The following is an 18,845-nucleotide window of genomic DNA, read 5'->3' on the forward strand; positions in this document are numbered from 1 at the left end:
TCTATTTCTTGTGGTTGCTTGTATTTGAAAAATCCACTGGGTAATGGAGGCTCATGTATTTCATGATTGGGATTAATATTATTCTCTGAAATTGAAAGAGTGATAACTGCCAGAAATAAAACTAGCATGGATAATAAGCAAGACATTGTTTGTGATCAACAAATAATTTAATTTGTGTACACCAGCTTATGTGTCATTATATATAGTGACAAACCACATACTAGTGTGCTAATAATTTCCAGTATAACACGCTTTAACAATTTTGACTACTTCTCTGACAAAAGAAAAAGACAATTTTGTTTGACTACTTCGTCAAAAAAAGAAAGAAAACAAAGATGGACATAAACCTTTGACGTGTGTATATGGGATAAACGAAGCCTATGTTTAGTATCAAGAAAAAATAAAACAAAAAAAAAAATTCCACCATAATTATCAATCGAAAGAGTGACACATAAACTAATTGTTAGATCTATGGTATGATAATCCTGGATATCTTCGAAGAATCGTGTTCGTTCACTTTCCGAACAAAGTATTTCGACCTTATTCTTGTCTGGGTTCACGAAATCTTTGCGGGGATAATTCTCGAAGAGCAATCTGTTTCTGACAATGGAGAACAGATCAGAATGTAGAGAGGAAGTATTTTTCGTCCTTTAAAACCGATGCCAAATGACTCCTTATATAGGAGACCAATAACAGAAAACGAACAGGCACATCTTTTCGAAAAAAACGATCATGTCTGTTGGGAAAGGGTACGACTATTCAAAACGGTCATGTCTGTTGGGAAATGGTACGACTATTCAGCGGGACCCCAGCCAGGGGCGCTGCCCCTTGGACCCCGGCAGTGCGCTGCCCCGCACCCCGCCAGGGGCTACGCCCCTTGGATTCTCGTTTCAATTATTCGTATTCAATTACACGTTTGGCTTGACGAGCGTGCACTCCGCACTACCCTGACTCGTTTCAAACTTAACGCATAATTGCATTGGCCTATAGTAAATCACATTACTACCAAAATACATTGTTGATACTAAAATCACCAACACCAATTAACTCCGTTTGTGTGATACACAAGGTCGGTTTTTAACTTTTAATTAAATTCTTTTCATTCCGACTATCTATTTAAAGAATACAAGACTTTTATCACTTGAACCGATTTATGATTAGTAATTTATAAACTCTCCGAATTAGAAAATTATCTTATAAATAAAAACATTATTTCACGGTGGATGTATTATGCTAATTTTCTATATCTTTTCTGAAATAGTACTATCTCCATTTCTAAATATAGGACACCATTTTTGACAGAATTAACGGAATTAAGAAAGTCGGTAATACTTTGATTTATTAAAAAAGAATATCGTACATTTGTAGATTTGTCATATATAATGCAATCAAACTTAAAATTGACATTAAACATGTAGCATGCATAAAAAGATAAATTGAGTCATACAAAGCACAATATAATTTGACATTCATAAGTATCAGCATCTAAATCCAAATAAAATTTAAGCCCAACAATATGATAAACACAGATGAAGTACAGACAGAATTCTGAAGATTTAAAGTTGAATCAACATTTATTTTGATGATGGACCTGCACAACAAACATCAATTTTAAAAATCGTTAAAATCGCTTTATTACATTGACGTACTATATGGCAAAATTTGGAAAATAAACTTATGATGCACTGGTCTTATAAATATCTAATTAAAAATATTCTTCAATATGTACCAAAAAAAAAAATACTTCAATGAACTAAATATCTTAATTTTCTTTCAACAATATAAACAACTAATTCAAATAACTTACATTGATCAGAATGGATAAGAATGTCAATTGGACTCATGCACAATAGATATCCGCAAAAATTACCCACATTAAATATGATAAAACTTGCCGTATCAGTACATATACATACATGGATAATTTACCCGCAAAAATGAGCGGATATGAGTGAGAGTACGAGTACCTAATACCCACCATGCCCATATTCGCATAGTATATATTTATATCTTTTATTTATATTACTCCCACCGGTACTTTTTATAAGGAACACTTTGGGAAAAAAAATTGGTCTTTTTTATAAGAAACTTTGACTAATTTTCAAATATTTTAAATGTTCAATTTCACTTATGCCCATATTTATTATGAGAGTGAATTTAAAAATCAGTAAGTTAGTTGAATAAAGAGTAATTAAATAAGGGTATACATGAAATAAATTTAAATTTATAAGAGTATTAAATGAAAATAACAATGTTAAATGTGTTTTCTTGGTCTGTGTGATTTTTTAAAAGTGTTCTTTATAAAAAGGACCGGAGGGATCAGTATTAAATAAAAATACAATTTTAATAATTATTTATTTAATTATTTATTTATTTATAACATAGATCAACTACAATGTGAATATGCCAACAAAACATTTACGGGCAGGGGCGACTCCGAGTTTTAGGAGGCTCCGTGCAAAATATAAAAGTGGTCCCTTAATAAAAAAATATATAAAAAAAAATATAAAAGAATTTTCAATTTAAATTGCATATAATATATAAAAAAAATCATTCTTATTCTTGTAAACATATAAATTATCAATATTAAACCAATTGAATTCAATCAAATGGGACAAGAAATACAAAATAATTATCTTTGTATATAACGTCAAAAAGGAACCTCCTAATCGATCTAAGGTTAAAATTTATGCAAAGATTAAAATGGACTAGAAATATATTTACGAGTATAGATAACTAATCTATTGATACTCATGATATTTTATGAACATTAACAATATATAACTATTATTTTCAGGGCCTAAAAATTAATCTATTAATATACATCTGATATTTTATAGATATAAATAATATATAAGTAATATTATAGGACCTCAAAATTTTGAGTTGAAGCCTCAAAATAATTTTGAGGCCCGATGCGGTCGCACATCTTGCACATGTGTGCAAGCCACCACTGTTGACGGGAAAAAATTCATGGACTAAAAAGTGTGAAAAAATCTTAATGGACTAAAATAAAAATTCCGAAAAACTATAGTTCACCAAAAATATATTTAACTCTATATGATATTAGGTCCAAAAGGGTTAAGAGGTATCCTAGCTGTGAGAGATCTCTCCTGAATTTGGAGAAGCCACACCAAGCTTAAAACAGGAAGATAATGAAGAAAATAAAAATCAAAAACACCTAACCTTAAATACTGTATATCATTGACAGAGGTGACAAAAATTTTACCCCAAAAAAAATACATTTCAAAATTTTAGTGATTTTTTTAAAATATTGATATTTATTTAAGTTCATAATTTATTTTCCTCAATAGTAAATCATATGATAAAACTTAACATGAAAAACAAAGCAACATATTGAAGAATTTCATACTAACCTTTTGTCTATTATATTGTAGTGATACACTTGGATACTTAATTTCCTCTCGGAAGAGTACCATACTTTTCATACATTTGCACGGCTCTAATAGATCGGCAAGTAAGATTTGGTACATATTTATGAATATATAACTGCAAACAATAATTTTGTAGACATTATTTTTAGAGAAAAAAAAAACTATACATTACTTTGAATTTCAAAAATATGCATGAAAGTTTTCAACGTGTGACATGTAATTTTAAATAAAGTACCAACAAGTGAAAAAAGAAAGTAGAAGAAAGAATTAAGATAATAAATGAAGATCTTACAACATCCACCCATCCACTTCTCCTTGTTTTATGTTGCTCGATCCATCTTAATTTGTATTCAGCACTAAGACCTCTCTTTCTTCCCTATAAGATAAAGAAAATGTATAGATATTGATCTTAACTGTAGATCAGAACAGGTAGAAGGCCAGCTGGAAGTTCGTTGAGCAGGTGGTAGGCAGCAGGTCCGAGCAGATGGTCCACGGAGGGGGGGGTTGTACCTGCAGGTGCTCCGATGCCTAAGTCAGTAAGGGTAGAGAGCAAAAGAGATACTAGAGAGAAGTTAGAGAGAGAGAGTAATTGCAATAATGAATAGTGTCTCCCTTGCTCTCCCAAGAGGGAGAGTATTTATAGCCCCCAGCTCTGGGCCAAAGGTCCTCTTAGTGGGCTGGACTAGCCAAGGCCCATTAAGAGGGACTGCCAAGATATTACCCTTAGATAGTGGGTAGAGTAGTAATTTTACCCTATCTTGGTGGAGAGGTTGTGCCATGCTGACATGGAGGTGGTTGGGCAAGCCATGTGGACTTTGTGAGGGTCTAGGTGGACTAGCATTAGTCTAGTCCAGAACAGGAGCCCCCCAAGTCGTTGCTCCTAGGCATAGGAGCGATGACTTTAGATGTGTGCCCAAGTGCAGAAGGAAATCTCCTTGCAACCTCTCTTGAACAAAAGTGGACGAGGAAGTTGCTCGTCAAAGCCTTGCTCGTAGCAAGCATCTGCAATGTTTTGCTCGAAGTGGTTTTTCGAGGATATTTAGTATTCTGCTCGTATCTACTGCGAGGAGATAACTACGAGAGGGATTTGTTGCTCGTATTTATGACGAGGAGATAATTTATAAGAAGGAATTGTTGCTCGTTGCTATGACGAAGAAGTTAGCAACGAGGAGGTTTTCTGTAAAGCGCAGCCTTTTGCTTGAGGACTTGCTCGAGTGAAATTCGAGCATCCTTTTTCGTTGGGGATGTGAAAGGGTGCATTTACTACTTTGATTTTTACGAGGGAGTGTAAGGACCATTGGATCAAAGCGTCTCTTCACTTTCCTGGCTTGGTCTATATAATAGAGGAGAGTGAATTTCATTTTTACTTTTCACTCTCTCTCTTCAATTGTGAATCTCTCTGAAGTTTCAACTTACTAGTCAAATCGCTCTTCAGATTTTCTTCATATTCAAGGTAATTCTTCTAAATTTCGTTATTTAGATCTATTTTTTGTTGTTCCTGCCCAGCTTTGGGCGTTTTTACATGAAGAATGTATGAATTTATGAACATTAGGATGAATGTGCCGGGCACCTTCTGAACTTGGTACCGGGGAGCTTTCCTCCCCTTTGAAACTCTAGGTTAGATAACTAGTGACGGGGAGCCTATCTCCCCGTTTCAAACTTTAGATAGTTTATTTGAGTGACGGGGAGCCTATCTCCCCGTTTCAAACTTTAGATAGTTTGAATATGCCGGAGGGCTTGTCTCCCCTTTTTTAACTTAGAACATTTTTTGATGAAAATTTGTTGCTTAAATTTCATGCCGGGGAGCTTACCTCCCCGTCTTTAATTTAAGAATTCTCATGAAATTTGTTGTTTAAATTTCATGCTGGGGAGCTTACCTCCCCGTCTTTAACTTAGAAGTTTTGAGGAAATTTCGTTATACAGCCTTAGTGCCGGGGAGCCTACCTCCCCGTTTTTGCCTGGCTTACCCTCCTCGGTTTGATTTTGATTGCCATTTGAAAAGGGCTTTGGTCGGGGACAGCGTCCTCGTCCTATCTTGCGCCCTTTCACTTGAATTGCGGTGAAAGGGTGGATTTGGTCATCGAATTCACTTTGTTTTTACTGCATTTCAGGTTTTAAAATGTCAGAATCCGAGGAGGTTGTGGAAGCGCAGGGTGCAGAGAAGTATATGTTGGTCGACTGTATAACCGATCCTGCACTGGATTGGGTTGCTCCAGAACCCCGGGGAATAGCTTCGGCGCTTACTCCCAAGGATCCTAGATTATATACCACTGTCGAGCAGCGGAGGGCAAACGAGCCCCAACAGTGGTCGACTCGTCTACCCAGGGAGGATGAACGGGTGTGTTCGTCTTTTGACGGGCATGATTTTGCTATGTACGAGTTCGTTTTTAAGGAGATGGGGCTTAGACTGCCGTTCAGCCCTTTTGCGGCCAGTGTACTCAAAGCCTTGCAGGTGGCTCCGTCGCAGCTGCACCCTAACTCCTGGTCATTTATAATGGGGTTCGAGCGTCTCTGCGTGTACAAAGGTGTTCGTCCCAGCCTTCCCCTCTTCTTTAGGATCTTTAAAATTCAGCGCAAGCCGACGAAGGAAGTAGGACGAGCACCTCGTCAAAATTGGGTTTCGTTGAAGCATCACGAGGATGTTAAACTCTTTAAGATGTTTGTGGATTCCGTTAAGGATTTTAAGGAGAGGTACTATGTCGTCCGGCCAGAGTCTCCATCTGCCCGGGAGAGTTTAATGGAGCTGGCGGAAGATAGGGACGAGCAAGGTGTTGCTCGTAAGGATGCCAGCGGGCAAGTTATAGTTCGGGCAGTTCTTAAGTTCCCGTTAAGCTGGTCGTACGCCCACTTCCAGAAGGAGCCTAAGGAATATACAACCGGGGACGCAGATTTGTCTCCCGAGGACATGGCTGCCTTCGAGAGTTTGAAGGCCTTTGTGGCCGGTTTTACTCCCGGGGTCTGGACGATTCGTAAGGGAGTTACAATAAGAGATGAACACGGGGAGGCTAAGGCCTCTCCTCGTTTTATTAATACTAGGACCCTCCTCAAGTGCAAAAATGCCGGGGAGGTTAAACTGTGCTTGGGTATTGCTTCCTTTCTTTTTAACTTAGAAAAATTTATGTTAGTGTTGTGTGTATTCCTCGTCCTTTACTAACGTGCTCGTCATTTATTTGCAGACGAAATGGAAACTATTGCCGAGCGCATGTTGAAGGCCAAGCAGGATGAGAAGGCGAGCAGGTCTGGCCGAGGAAAAAAGAAGATTGTTGCCAGAGCTTCCCAGGAAGTGAGGCCGGGGACCCCTTCCGTGCAGGTTATTGGGACCTCGGTTGGTGGTTCGGGCACCCCTACCTCAGCTCCCCGGCCTCCTCCAGCGAAGAGGACAAGAGAAGAAGATCCCCTGGTTGAGGAGACGGGCATGGGAGGATGCAGCAAGTTTCCAGTTCCCCGGTGCTATACGGTGGAAAATTTTTTTGAAAAATATCCTCCTGAAGTCTTTGATGCCGAGCGGTCAGCAATTCTTGATCAGGAACCAGAGGTCCGTAGGCAGCAGTATGCTCGTGACATGGCTGCTATGGTGCGAATGGTCTCGAGCTCCCTTGTCCTTGGTGACGAGCGGGAATCTTTACTCGAGCAGCTGAACAATGCCCAGGCCAGGCACGATCGGGCCAAAAGTCGGATCAACCAGCTCAAAATTGATGTGGATGACCTTAAGGAGAAGCAAAAACGCTGGGGTGACCAGCTGGATGAGCACCGTAAAAGGAGAGAGGAGTTGGAAGCTGCTCGGGCTGAGATTGAAAGGCTCACTGCTGCTATGGCGCCGGGCGAGAACGAGCACAAGGCTGCCGAGGGGTTGACCACCCGAGCAGACTTGGTCAAGGTGATTGCTCAGCTGTCCCATGACTTTGTAGAGGGCACTGAGTACGTCTTTGAAAATGCCGTGCAGCAAATCAAGTGCCTTAATCCTGACGTGGAGTTGGTGACCCGGGGAATGCATGTGAACGGGCAGGTCAAGGATGGCCAGATTGTTATCCCGGCTGGCCTGGCCGACTCTGATGAAGAGGAGGAAGATGCTGAGGTGGTGTTCGAGGAGGGTCATGAAGACGAACAGGGTGAGGGGCACGAGCAGGAAGATAGATGCGAGGAGTAGATGTCCCCATCCTTCTTATTGTAATTTATTTTGTCTCTTTGAATTTCTGGGGCCTTTGAGCCATGATTTGTAACTTTGGAACAAGTGGGCTTTTGTCCCCGTTTGATTTTTATGACAATTCCGGGCAGGTGCCCGTTTTATTTATCTATGCTTGTTTATAACTGCTCGTCTATACCTGCTCGCATGTATGTTTACATTTTCTGCTCGCGTGTATGTTTCCTCATTTTTTAACTTAGAAAATTTTACGAAATTTTGTTGTTTTAAAATTTCAACCGGGGAGGTCTGGTCCCTACTTTTAACTTAGCCAAATTTTATGCTAATTTCTTGCTCAAAATCTGAGCCGGGGAGCTTGTCCCCATTTTAAACTTAACGAAATTTTGCTGTTAAAACTTTCGTGCCGGGGAGTTTACCTCCCCGTTATTGAGGTGCTCGTCTGTGCATGCTGGTATGCTTATTCGAGCAAGTTGGTGTGCTAAGTTTTGCCTGTTTATTTTTATGCCTGTTTTGTATGCTTATCATATTTTTGCATGTAAAAATGCTGCGCTCGTTGTTACTTTGCCGGGGAGGTTTCCCCTGCTTGATACTGAGCATGTTTTATTGAGGGTAGTCTCCTCTGTTTTGACTTAAACAGTTTAGGGAACTGTATAAGCACTTAGAGTTGTTTCTAAGTTACGCGAATACGAGCACGCTAGTGTACCTTTCTTCGCAACCTGAACCTCCTATCGCGAGCTGGGTGCTAGGTCGTGGCGCTGGGACGATGGGCTCGTTTCGAGAGTTATCCTCGTCTAGCAGGAGTTCTATTTCCCTTATGGTGAATTAGTTCCCCTGCTATGGTTTTAGATGTGCACGTGTGCCATGGTGCCCTCCGTTGTTTAAGGTGCTCGATTCGTTGTGTTCTGAAGTGCGAGCAGCCTTTTTTGGTGTGGCAATAACTTAGCTGTAATATTGTTTCAATTTCTGAGCATTCCAAGGTCGAGGAAGTTTCTTTCCTCGAAGGTCCTCGAGATAGTATGCACCATTTTCTGTTTTGTCAATGACGCGGTATGGTCCTTCCCAATTAGGTGCAAGTTTGCCATCCTGGGAGTCTGCATTGCGTCTTAGGACGAGGCTGCCCACTTCGAATTCTCTTTTGATGACTTTGGTGTCATGCCGGGCAGCTATTTTCTGCTTCAGGGTGGCCTCCTTTAAGGAAGCTCCTGTTCGAATTTCTTCGACGAGGTCAAGCTCCTCTCGAAGTGCTTCGTCATTCTGTTCCTCGTCTAGAGGTTGCTCAGTCCGACGAGATAGTTCCCCAATCTCTACGGGGATAACTGCCTCCGTTCCATATACCATTCGGAAGGGGGTCTCTCCAGTTGTGGAGTGTGGGGTTGTTCGATAGGCCCAGAGTACATTGTCAAGCTCTTCGACCCATTTCTTTTTGTTTTGGTCAAGTCTTCTTCGTAACCCTCTTAGGATTACTCTGTTGGCTGCTTCAGCTTGCCCGTTGGTTTGGGGGTGCTCAACCGATGTGAAGTGCTGCTTGGTGCCCAGGGCAACAAGGAATGCTTGAAAATCTTTGTCTGTAAACTGTGTTCCGTTGTCTGTGACTACCACCTGTGGTATTCCGAATCTAGCTAGCACATTTCTTTTGAAGAAGCGCAGGATTCTGAGTGATGTGATGTCGGAGAGGGGTTCGGCTTCCACCCACTTTGTGAAGTAGTCCACTGCTACTATTAGGTAGCGATTTTGATAAAGTCCTTTGGTAAAAGGACCAAGTAAGTCCATGCCCCACCAGGCGAAGGGCCAGGGGGAAGACAAAGATTTTAGTTCTCGAGGGGGAGCTAAGTGCATATCCCCATGCCTTTGGCATTTGTCACATTTTTTTACGTGGTCTTTGGCGTCCTGTTGCATAGTAGGCCAATAGTACCCTGCTCGTAGAGCTTTCCTGGCAAGTGACCTTCCTCCCAGATGTTGGGCGTTAATGCCCTCATGGACTTCGCGCAGGATGTAATCTGCTGTGTCCTCGTCCACACATTTTAGGAGAGGAATGGAAAATCCTCTCCTGTATAACTTTCAATCAAGGATGACATAGGTGCAGGCTCTTCGTCTGACTATAGCTGCTTGTTTCTGGTCGTCAGGGAGAGTTCCGTGCTCGAGGAAGTTGTATACTGGAGTCATCCAACAGTCTTTGTCGCCAATGACGTTTATGTCCACAACCTTGCTTGGTTTTTCTATGCTTGGACGAGGGAGTATCTCTTGGATGACAGATTTGTTTCCGCCCTTCCTTTTTGTGCTTGCCAGCTTGGACAGGATATCTGCCCTTTTGTTATGCTCGCGGGGAACATGTAATATTTCAACAGAGTTGAACTTGGTGATCTTTTCCTTTACTAGCACTAGGTATTCAGAGAGGTTATCATTCTTGGTCTGATACTCTCCTAGCACCTGTGAGGCGACCAGTTGCGAATCTGTGTAGATTTTTATCTCCTTGGCCTGCAGGTCCTCGGCCAAACGTAGTCCAGCGAGGAATGCTTCATATTCTGCTTGGTTGTTTGAAGTTGGGAAGGATAGTGCTAGGGACACCTCGATTAGTAAGCCATTCTCATTTTCAAGAATGATACCTGCACCTGCTCCTGTGGCGCTTGATGCTCCATCCACAAAGATTGTCCATTTATCTGCTCCGTCCACTGTAGGGGAGGAGCTCGTCATCTCTGCGACGAAGTCAGCTAGGACTTGGGCTTTTAGAGCTTTTCTGCTTTCGTAACGAATGTCGAATTCTGAGAGTTCGAGGGACCATTTGAGCATCCTGCCCGCCATATCTGGTCGGCCAAGCAAAGATTTGATTGGTTGGTCTGTTCGGACCACAATTGTATGAGCCAAGAAATAATGTCTTAGTCTCCTCGCAGCATAAACTAGTGCAAGGGCTATTTTTTCAATTTGTTGGTATCTTAGTTCAGGACCTTGCAAGGCTTTGCTCGTAAAGTATACTGGTTTCTGCCCTTCGTTTGTCTCACGAATAAGAGCTGCACTTACAGCCTCTGAGGCGACGGAAAGGTACAGGTATAAAACCTCCTCGTCATTTGGTCGTGAGAGGACAGGTGGCTCTGATAAGGCCTTTTTCAAATGTTGGAGAGCTTGCTCGCACTCGTCTGTCCATTCGAAGACTGCTTCTTTCTTTAGTAATTTGAAAAAGGGAAGTGCATGTTGTGCTGATTTGGATACAAATCTGGAAAGCGATGTCAGCATTCCATTAAGAGTTTGTATGGACTTCTTATCGCTCGGAGTGGGGAGCTCGGCAAAAGCTCTGCACTTGTCAGGGTTGGCTTCAATTCCTCGCTCGGTTAGGTAAAACCCCAGGAATTTTCCTGCTCGGACCCCGAAGGTGCACTTCTCTGGATTGAATCTCATGTTGTATTTCCTGGCCTGCTCGAACACCTTTCGAAGGTGCACGACATGGTCGAGTTCCTCGGGGGATTTTACGATCATGTCGTCCATGTATACCTCGAGCATGTCTCCTATTTGTCCTCGGAAGACTTTGTTCATCATTCGCTGGTATGTGGCTCCTGCATTTTTGAGACCGAAGGGCATTACGTTGTAGTAATAGTTGCCCGACTCAGTCATGAAAGCTGTTTTTTCTCTATCTGCCACTGCCATTGGAATTTGGTTATAACCTGAATAAGCATCCATAAAAGACAATAATTTAAAGCCAGAAGAATTATCAACAAGTCTATCAATGCAAGGTAAGGGATAAGAGTCTTTAGGGCAAGCCCTGTTAAGATCGGTATAGTCGCAACACATCCTCCACTTTCCATTAGATTTTTTGACGAGTACAACGTTGGACAGCCAGGTTGTATACCTGGCCTCCGAAATGAAATTTGCCTCTAAGAGGTCTTTTACACATTTTTCTGCAGCCTCCGATTTCTCAGAAGACTGCCTACGCCTACGTTGTACAATGGGAAGTGCAGTAGGATCAATAGTCAGCTGGTGACATGCTACGTTGGGGTCCAAGCCGGGCATCTCGGAAGCGTGCCAGGCGAACAGATCAGCATTTTCCTTCAAGCAGGCTTCAAGTTGCTTCCTAGCAAGTTCGGGGAGCCCAGTCCCAATCTTCACTGCCCTGCTCGGGTCTTCTCCGAAGGGCATCAGCTCGAACTCCCTGTCTGGAACTGGACGACGGTGCTCTTGGCTTGCCTCGTTGTCTTCCTTCTTCTCTTTGCGGAGCTTCTTCTCATCCTTGTTTTCCTGTTTGGAAAAGCGGCTGTCGAGGTCGATGGAGCTGATTTCTGGCAAGGGCAGGGAAGTTGTTGCCTTGGACTTCTTGGACTCGGGGAGCTGCCCGATATATTCATTTCCTTTGGAGGACGCATTGAAGACTCTCCTTGCAGCTTCAATGTCTCCATGCAGTGTCGCAACTTGGCCTTTATGAGTATAATACTTCATCTTGAGGTGGGCAGTTGAAGGGACAGCCATTAAGTCAGCAATAGCTGTCCGGCCCAGGATGCACTGGTAGAGAGAAGGGCAGTCTACTACCAGGAATTTCACTTTGATGGTTTTTGAAGTTTCTTCAGAGCCAACGGTGACTAGCAGGTCTACATAGCCCCATGGCTTAGTTGTTGCTCCATTAAATCCGGAGAGATCGGATCCAAAGTAAGGAGTGAGGTAGGTTTCATCTAGTTGCAGAGTCTTGAAAAGTTGGGAATACATGATATCACAGGAGCTTCCTTGGTCGACCAGTACCCTGCGGACGTCCATATTTGCCATGTCCACTCTGATGAGCAGGGGTATCTGGGAGTTTGCAGTTCCACCGGGCAGCTCTTCCATATAGAAGGCTAAGGGTTTTGATTGCCCTTTCGGTTTATCCAAAGTTGCATTCAGGTTGGAGGAGCCATCTATCAATTCTTCAAATTTTCTCTTGATGGATCCCACAGTTTGTTTGTCAAAACCTCCACCAGAGATAACCATAGCTTGGGCAAGTGCGTCCCATTTGTTCAGTGTGGGAGCAACATAGGTGTTGTCCAAGTAGTCAGGGACAAAGAAGTCTTCAGGTCTGGAGATGGCAAGGGCAACTGGCTTGTGCCCGGATCTTTCTGGTGCAGCTTCTTCAGTGTTGCTGGTCTCAGCAGCTTCTGCCCGGGGAGCGTTGCCCCTCTTCACGTATTGTTTGATTTGCCCATTTCTAATCAATATTTCAATAGCGTCCTTCAATTGGATGCAGTCGTCAGTCAGATGGCCGTAGCCTTTGTGGTACTTGCAGTATTTGCTCTTGTCTTGGCCAGACTTTGTGGGTTGTTGTCTTGGAAATTTAATTCCTGCTTTAGTGAACTCAGCTGAGTTGCACTCTTTCCAAATTTCTTCCCGAGTTTTACTAAGGGGAGTATAGTTGCTGAAAGTGCTGGGAGGTCCGCGGGGCTCTCTAGGCCTTTCGCCTCTTCGTCTTCCTCCTCCTCGGCTGGACTGTTCAGCATTTGAATGAGGAGCAGGCTGGTTGTTTCCTGCTCGCCCATAACGGGCAGCATCTGCAGCTTGTTGTTCCTCATATTGGATGTAGGCTTGAGATTTAAGGAGGAGGTCGCTAAAGGTGCGCGGTTTTTCAATTCCCACGGCTCTTGCAAAGTCACTGTTTGGCCTAAGGCCCCTTTGTAGCAGGTACTTCTTCATGTCATCAGTTGTTTCTACCTGGACGGCTTCTTTGTTGAACCTCTCTATGAAACTGCGGAGAGATTCATTATCAGCTTGGAAGATGGCGTTCAGGACTGCCTCAGTCTTTGGTTGCTTGCGGGAAGCAGTGAAGTGCCTGCAGAATTGGTCGGTCAGATCCATCCATGAGATAACGGAGCGAGGAGCTAGGCTGTGGTACCAGGCCATAGCTCCCTTTCTTAGTGTAGTTGGGAAGATTCTGCATCTAATTGCTCCGCTGACCCTTAAGAAGTTCAGGGTAGCATTGACTGATGCGATGTGTTCATCTGGGTCGGTAAGTCCATCATAAGCTGGGAGAGGAGGTGGTCGCTCACATCCCTTTGGAACGGGTGCTTGAAGGATGTCGTAAGATAAAGGGCAGCGGGGATCCTCCTCGTCGCTCTCTTGTGAGTTTAGGGGAGGTGAGCCCTCACGATTAGGAGTAGGGCTCCTGGAGAATTGGTCAGTGTGATGGCTGCGGCTTACTGGCTGCCCTTGTTTGGTCATCAAGCTGAGTCCCTAGGGAGAATGATGACGAGGAGGTGTTCGGTCCACAATTTTTCCTTTTTTCACATTTGGAGACGATATACCCTCGCGGGGAGGGGAGACATGGTCTCTTTTCTTGCCAGGTTGCTCGATCCTCTCAAGGGCAGGTCGTCGTTGTTTGACAGTTTCCTGACGAGGAGGGGATTGAGAAGTGGGAGTTCTCCTCGGGGGAGAGTTGTTCCTTGAGAATCGCTGATTCCTTTCCAAGCGATCGAGTCTCAGATTCTGCTCGTCCATTCGGCGATTCTGGCCTTGGAGAACTTCGGTGGTTTGTTTCAGGGCAGCTATGAGTGCTGCTAGTTCAGCATTGGTAACTGAAGCAGCGGACAAGTCGGTCTCTGCTGATTTTCCCTGCTCGGATTGGGGACGCTTCCCTGCCTGCTTCTCAGTCAAGACGACCAAGTCGCCATCCTCAGAAGTCCAGGAAGTTTCCTGCCCGTCTCTAGGGTCTGACTCGGGGAGGGCCTGGAGGTCAGTGATGAGAGCAGGAGACAGGCGGGGAGAAGGTGGAGGAGCAGCGTCCTCAACGTCATTGTTGAAATGAGATGAACTGGCCATGACGAAGAAGTGATTGATTGGTTTTGTTCTTTAGTTTTCTTGTTCGAAATAAAGAAGGGGAGAACTCAGTCCCCACAGACGGCGCCACTGATCTTAACTGTAGATCAGAACAGGTAGAAGGCCAGCTGGAAGTCCGTTGAGCAGGTGGTAGGCAGCAGGTCCGAGCAGATGGTCCACGGAGGGGGGGGTTGTACCTGCAGGTGCTCCGATGCCTAAGTCAGTAAGGGTAGAGAGCAAAAGAGATACTAGAGAGAAGTTAGAGAGAGAGAGTAATTGCAATAATGAATAGTGTCTCCCTTGCTCTCCCAATAGGGAGAGTATTTATAGCCCCCAGCTCTGGGCCAAAGGTCCTCTTAGTGGGCTGGACTAGCCAAGGCCCATTAAGAGGGACTGCCAAGATATTACCCTTAGATAGTGGGTAGAGTAGTAATTTTACCCTATCTTGGTGGAGAGGTTGTGCCATGCTGACATGGAGGTGGTTGGGCAAGCCATGTGGACTTTGTGAGGGTCTAGGTGGACTAGCATTAGTCTAGTCCAGAACAGATATATAAGATATGAGAACATGAAATTAATTGTGCCAATATATATGATCCATATGAGAATAGATTATTAATTGTCTACTTGACTGTCTGTTATCAAGTGATTTCAACTCTCTTCCATTCGTATGGATTATTAAATTTTAATGGACACGATTATTATTGAAAAAAACAGCTTTCATTGGTAAAATCTAGGTATAATATTCAAGAGAAAATATGATAGATTAAAATACATATTAGGCACACGTGTGCTTTTGGTGCATATAATTTTTTGTTTTAATAATTCCTGGGACCATAAATACTATTCAAGCAGCCAACAGTTGAATGTTTTGGATTAAGAATTCACAAGTAAATCAATAATTAATAATCTATTTAATTAATTGGTCTACATACATGCATAAAAAATTGCAAAATTATAAGAAAATGTTAAATAGTGTTTTTTTTTTTATGTTAAAAAAAAGTATATTTAAAAGAAAACATTAAATAGTGTCTTCGAGACCAATAAATATATGATAAAGTGGGCTAACAAATAGTACTAAGAATGATCCAATAAGATACGTCCTATAAGTCCTAGCTCAACTGACAAAAATATCAAAATTGTTAGGCTGAATATCATGATCCGGGTTCGAACTCGAGATATCACAATTATATGTGAATTTAATTTCAGTAAATAATTAATTATCACTTCATCTCAGACAAAAAAAAAATCTATAACATACGAATTAATACATATAATTTGTATCATCTTTCCACTTGATATCCTTCAAAAAATTAAAAAGAATAAAAATAACATGGACAAAAGTTGACATGCTTGATAGACTGATAATAAAGTGATGTTAGCTTATTTCTCTCTGGAGATTTTGAAGTAAGTGTTTGACTCTTTGTTATTTTTTTTGTACAATGACTCTTTGTTCTTTATTTCAGGCAACATGTGAAATTAGTACTACTTATTAAATAAAATACCAACAACAGAAACTAGAAAGTACTACGATTAATTTTTTATGAGGTTGATTATATTATAAAGTTGGCTAACCAACAATTATTATAACCAATATTCTACAAAAAAAAAAAAACCAGTAACATACTTATTTTTTTGAACAACCAGTAACATACTTATCAATAAATCTATTTAAAATAATTAACCAAGTATATAGAGCTTGAATTTCAGTGTCGATTTTAATAAATGACTTTGTGATTTGTGGAAACTTTTTGGGATATATTTTTTGTTTGTGGTATAATATGCATTTTTTGTATATTACCGTCAGGTTTCCAGAAAAAAAAAAAAAAGACTCTGGTAATCCTATAGTTCGTCCGTAAAGTAAAAAAAATTTGGTTAAAAATTATTCACCATGAATCGAACACGATTCGTCCTAAAGTGAATTCATCATTATACCATTTGAGCTCAATGTCGTTTAATATGTCATCTAAGTAACAATATTGAGATAGATATAACCTCTGGTATATATGTTGGATCTTTGTTCCTCTTTCAATAGAAAAAACTTTAATCTAAAATTTACAAGAAAATGAATGAAGATCTAACATTGTAGAAATTGATCTATATATCATATTCCTTTTCCATCAGATTCAAGATTATAGTTTTAATAAATCTTTAAAACTTGTTGATTTAATCCAAACCTAACAATTATAAGTTAGATTGACTGAGATTAAAACCACAAAGTAAGGGGTATATAGATATTGATCCAAGTTTTTATACATGCAAGATCTATTAAAAATATAACTTTCTATCATCTTTCCACTTGAGATCTTTAGAAAATTGAAATGGATCAAAATATAAAATTTGACATGCTTAATTGCTAAGAATGATGTCACTGTTTCTAAGGCTACATCAAAAATAAAACTAAAAACAAAATCCAGATCCAGATCCACAACCCTTCATTTTTATTTCAGGAAAGATCTGAGTGTGTGAGTCCAAATTTTTAGTAATTGTGGTCCGATCAAAAAATAATTTCAAGAAAAAAAAAAGAAAGCATTCAAAATTATAAGAATTAAAGTTGATGAGACTGAAAATTAAGTTATTAGAATGAGTTACCTTTTCTCCTGCAAAAGATTTCTGAGTAGATGAGCCAGAGCACTTAGTCATCTTTGTCTTCTACAAAGGCGCTCTAGTTGATGGTTAAAGAAAATGATAACTGTTAACGTATGCAAACACAAAGTTAATATACAAGGTGAGCTGCCTTAAAAAGTTCTAGAGCACTCTAGAAAATCACTGTTATAATGCACTGTTTTTGAGCTATAACTAATCTATCATTTTATTTCCTAAGTGTCTCATTTTATAGTTCATCCCTTCTTGACCTAATGGGCTTTTTTTGGATGTCCAAGCCCAATAAATAAAACTTATGAGAACCACGTCTAACACGCCCGTACGAAACACGTGGAGACGAAGCACGCGCAGCTCACGTCACTCATCCGTGCAGCACACATGAAACTGGAGCATGCGTTTCTCACGTCATCATGGTTGTACATGACACGTGGCAAGCCATGAAACACTTCTTCAAGGACCACAAGGCGAGCTTACATAGTTGTACCAAAGACTCGTTGAGGAGCCCAACATGACTTGGATGATAGCCGAGGTAGGCATGTTAAAGGGGGAGCTCAGTGTGACCTAGATTATACAACTGAGATAGCATATTGAAGGTGGGGCTCAGCGTGACCTGAAGATCCAGCTGAGCTAGGCGTACTAAAGGTGGGGATTAGTATGGCCTGGATGATATTCCAGCTAAGCTAGTCATGTTGAAAGTGGAGTAAAGTGTAATTTAGCTCCATGGTATGATAGTTATCCATACAAGTCCAATAACAAACAACAAAATATATAGAAGAAATTGAGGATGAACAGATTATTTAATTTTTTTCCAGCATTTCCAATGACATGTTGGAAATATAGAGATGTTGAGCATGAATATGTCACTTAAAAATTTATTTTTATCATTTCCAATGGCATATTAATTCAAAATGAGAATGCTCCTTTAGAATATGTAAAAAGTTTATTTGGTCAAATCAATTTGTCTTATATTAAAATATAACGATAAAAATATTTACTATATACTCTCTTTAGTCCTTAATATAAGAAAACTTTCACTTTTTAGATACATTAAAACATTGATGTATCTAGACTATGATATGGTCTAGATACATCAATGTTTCAATGTATTTAAAAGGTGAAATTTTTCTCATATTAAGGACCAGAGGGAATACATATTATATAAATATATATTGACTATTTTAGGAATTTTCCTAACATTTTTTAAAAATATTTACAACATACTTTTTTATTTTGTAATTATGGTTTTTTCACATATTTTTATATTAATTTATAAATAATACAAATATGTATAAAAATAAATATAATCAAAATTATCTCTTATTTATAGATTTTTTTCTTCTACGGTATCCGACCCACAAGACCGTCTAATATGGTTTGGGGGTCAACTCTGTCATCAAGTGGTTCCAGCCCCCTCCTGATCCTCGTTGCGGGGGATCGAATCGTGATTCTCCCTAATAAGTCTAGTGCCAACCAAAATTGAACCAACCAATGATTGGTTCTTATTTTTTAGATTTTGTTCGGTCATTAGAAACCATAATTCCGCCACCCTTTAAAAACTCTAATTCCGCACAAAAAATAGTTAAAGCAGCGGATCCCTTTTAACCCCATATTCACATTAAAATAAATGGTTACATTGGGAAACAACAAACAAAACTATTTATTATTCTTCTCTAAAGACGTGCACGTCTTTCCAAAATTTGTGAGGTCATGGCTTCTTAATTTCAATTCCAACGTGTTACTCTCTATTATCTTCCTCACTATCACATTTTACAACACTTCATATGATCTCCTTCTCTACCCTCCCTCTATCTCTCTCCCCAATAACCCTTTTTCTTTCAACTTTTTTCATGTTCCAATGCATCTTCTAATAAGCTTCATATTCCCAGTTGGGCCTTATTTTGTTGTTATGATTTTTTTCACATAAATAAATAAATTAATAAATGATACAA

General features: G+C 40.6%; 1 long non-coding RNA gene across 1 annotated transcript; it reads right to left on the minus strand.

Moving 5' to 3' along the window:
• Positions 1-1,392: 1,392 nt before the first annotated feature.
• On the minus strand, positions 1,393-17,077 carry LOC123917140. The gene is made up of 4 exons (XR_006812381.1): positions 16,885-17,077; positions 3,688-3,771; positions 3,378-3,510; positions 1,393-1,591 (listed from the first exon to the last, which is right to left on the minus strand). It is a non-coding gene; the product is annotated as an uncharacterized LOC123917140 (long non-coding RNA).
• Positions 17,078-18,845: the final 1,768 nt, after the last annotated feature.

Source organism: Trifolium pratense, linkage group LG3, assembly GCF_020283565.1.
Source record: "Trifolium pratense cultivar HEN17-A07 linkage group LG3, ARS_RC_1.1, whole genome shotgun sequence".
Taxonomy (NCBI): domain Eukaryota; kingdom Viridiplantae; phylum Streptophyta; class Magnoliopsida; order Fabales; family Fabaceae; genus Trifolium; species Trifolium pratense.